The sequence below is a fragment of the Vicugna pacos genome, chromosome 3 (genome assembly GCF_048564905.1).
Source record: "Vicugna pacos chromosome 3, VicPac4, whole genome shotgun sequence".
In the NCBI taxonomy this organism is placed as follows: Eukaryota; Metazoa; Chordata; class Mammalia; order Artiodactyla; family Camelidae; genus Vicugna; species Vicugna pacos.
Window position 1 is genome coordinate 85,619,382 of NC_132989.1, and position 3,803 is coordinate 85,623,184.

A 3,803-nucleotide genomic window follows, 5' to 3' on the forward strand; every position below is an offset into this window, starting at 1 on the left:
GGCGAGAGCAAGCGATGGCCGAGCCGCCACGCAGTCGCTGGGTGCGACTCCATGGCCGCCACTGCCTCCTCGTGGCCAGTGCGGTGCAATGAGGCGCCGAGGTGAGAGCTGCTGGTGAAGGTTCCTATTCAGAAGTGAGTTGTCTTGAGAATTTTTTACGCTTTAAAGTTAAAAAACGTATGCTAGGAAGTATTTGCATTCCTGATAAACGTTCCCACTCTGAGCGTTCAGTGAATACTCCTAAACCCATGCGTCTAATAAAGGATTTTCAATGAGTATTAGCGATTGTGCTAAGAAGAAAGCCCTGTACCTGACGGAGCAGTTGCCTTTTCATCTTCTACCCACTGGAGCCTTTGGGTCAGAAGGGGAAGAGAATGGCAGGGCAAAGTAAGGAAGGTGCTGTGTTGGGCAAATTAAGAGGCTAAGGGTGTGGGAAGGGAGGCACTGGAGAATTGACACTAAAATAAGCGCAGAAGGAGTTAGCATTTTGTGTGTGCCCCTTCCCCTCCCTAAGACACATTAAGTGCAGTGAATGAGGGCTTAGCCTTCCGCGCTAGGCTTCCGGGTTCAATCTGCCTTCTGATCATACCTACCTGTATGACCTTAAGCAAGTCGCTTATTTCACTCTAGGGGTTGTTGTGGGGATGTAATAATAATATAAACCCTATTTACAAATGGAAAAATGAAACAGATTAATAGGTGGCAGGCACTATACACATGGTGAGCACAGTTCAAGTGTTAACTGCCGCTGTTGGTGCTGTTTTTGTTGTTTTGGAAAGCAAAACCCGTCTCCTTCATGAAGGGAGGAGGGATCCTGAAATCACAATCCCAGGGTATATGCCCCAGGAAGGGTCCCAGTGTTCACACCCTTGCTCCTAGTCTGAGATTGGTGACCATCCCTCTCCATTCATCTCTGTCTCACCATATTTATATTATTTTAAAGATAAGATGATAAAAAAAATCACTTCCTGAAATATTAATCAACTCCAATCTCCTAGAGTTGCCTTATTTCACCTCTTTTTTTCCTTTGGTGTATATTATGCCTAAAGCTTTTTCTTCTCAGAATCCCCTCTTACTAAGTCTAGCCTAATTATTCCTTTGAAGACAACTCTAATTGGGTGTTAGCATTCATATGTCATTAATTTCATCCTGTCCTCTGACCCTTTTCAAGCAAATCTGGGAAACAAGCCAGAAGAGTATACAATTATTCTAAGAGCTGTGGTATTCTAAGCGTCCTGCACAAAACCACCAACCCAGTATACCAGAATTACTCCCACAGTGTTTATCCTTAATGCAGAACGTTAATTCAATTCAGTAAGCAAATTCTGAATTACACCATTTTTAGCTGAAAATTTTGGTTTAAGACCATTCTCACAGTATGCAACAGAGGTCATTGAATTTCAGTGTCACCGATTTATGTAGTCAGAAACATGAAGTCAACATTTATGAAACATCTAGAATATAATTTATTTTACTTATTAACTCCTGAAAAGCTAACCTAGAATATTTAAGATAAATACATTTAGTTTTACTCATACTATTCATCAGGTAGTTACTTTTTAGTTTAAAGAGTTAACCTAGCACGAGTTAAATTATCATGAATCTCACAATGCTTCAGGCTTTGAAATAGGGAGACAGAAAATCTATTTCAGTTGAGAAAATTCCATGATTTTGAGGGGAAGACATTTACAGACAGGTTGGGATGCTCTGTAGAGCAGTGGCTGAGGACCTGTTGGGTGTCGTAGGTTATTGGCAGCACCAGTGCACAAGCAAGTGCCCAGGCTTAATGAAGGATGGAGACATGGGGCCTGGTGCTATGGCATCCTAGTGGCAGGAAAGACCCTACTCCTTAAGAGTCTTCGATATCTAGAAAATATGTTCCAGTATTAGAAACGTAACTGTTCACTCAGGGAAGTAAATACAGTGATACATTTTTTCAAGATTTCTCTAGAAAATGGAGCGTATTATTCATAAATCAGTTTACAGACTCCTCATTATAACCATCAACTATTTCTATTTCACTATGCTTTTGTGAAAACAAGCCATTAGGGAACACTAAATGTCTCGAAACAACTGTATTTTCACTTCTCCCCTTAGTCTGAGAGGCCTTAGGTGGCCAGGCCTCTGCCTCTCTTTCCATGCCTCTCTTCCAATAGCAAGAAACCACAGTGGTTTCTTTGCTATTTCTGGAACAAGACAAGCACATTTGTGCCTTGGGTTTTTTTTTTTTAGTAGACTTTGTTTTTTTAGAGCAGTATTAGGTTTATAGCAAAACTGAGCAGAAAGTACAGAGATTTTCCATATACTTCCTCCCACCGTACATGCATAGCCTCTCCGCCGTCAACATCCCCCACCAGAGTGGTACATTTGTTACAGTTGATGAACCTACACTGACACATCATTCACCCAAAGTCCATAGTTTATGTTAGGATTCACTCTTGGTGTTGCACGTTCTATGAATTTGGACAAATGTATAATGACATGTATCTACCATTATATGATCATACAGAGTAATTTCACTGCCATAAACTTGTCTGCTCTGCCTGTTAATCCCTCCGTCCCCCCTGCCCCTTGGCAAACACTGATCTCTTTACTGTCTCCATAGTTTTGCCTTTTCCAGGATGTCATAGAGTTGAAAGAATACAGTCTATATGTAGCCTTTTCAGGTTGGCTTCTCTCATTCAGTAATAAGAATTTAAGTGTCTGCCATGTATTTTCATAGCTTGATAGCTCATTTCTTTTTAGTACTCAATAATATTTCATTGCCTGGATATGCCACAGTTTATCCACTCACCTACCGAAGGACATCTTGGTTGCTTCCGGCTTTTGCCAGTTATGAATAGAGCTGCTATAAACATCCCTGTGCAGGGTTTTCTGTGGCTATAAGTTATCAGCTTCTTTGGGTAAATGTCAAGTAGTGGAGTGAAAGGATTATATAGTTTTTCTTCTTTAGACTGTTGTGACAGATTACTAATTGATTTTCTAATGTTGAACCAACCTGGCATACCTGGGTAATCCCAAGTGGTCGTGGTGTACAATTTTATGATTTTTATGATGCATTGTTGGATTTGATTTGCTAATATTTTGTTGAGGATTTTTGTATTTATTTTCATTAAAGATATTGGTGTTTTCTTGGTATGTCTTTGTCTGGTTTTGGTATTAGGGTAATGCTGGCTTCACAGGACTAGTTAGGAAATATTCCCTCTGCTTCTATCTTCTGAAAGAGATTGCAGGGCAGTAGTATAATTTCTTCCTTAAACGCTTGGTAGAATTCACCAGTGAAGCCATCCAGGCCTAGTGATATTTGTTTTGGAAAGTTATTCACTGTTGATTCAATTTCTTTCATAGATATGCGCCTATTCAAATTGTCTATTTATTCTTGTGTGAGTCTGGCATATTGTGCCTTTCAAGGAATTGGTCCACTTCACTTAGTATCACCTTTGTAGGTATAGAGTTGTTCATAGCATACTTTTATTATCCCATGGTTATATCCCCTCTTTCATTTCTGATATTAGTAATTTGTCCTCTTTTTTTCATAGCCTGATTTATTGATTTTATTGATCTTTTCAAAGAATGAGGTTTAGATTTCATTGACTTTTTTCTGTTGATTTTCTGTTTTCAATTTCACTGATTTCTGCTCTAATTTTTATTGTTTCTCTTCTTCTGCTTACTTTGTATTTAATTTGCTCTTGTTTCTAGTTTCCTAAGATGGAAGCTTAGATAATTGAGTTTAGATTTTTCTTTTTTTCTAATATAAGCATTCACGGCTATAAACTTCACTTTAACCACTGCTTTCATGGCAT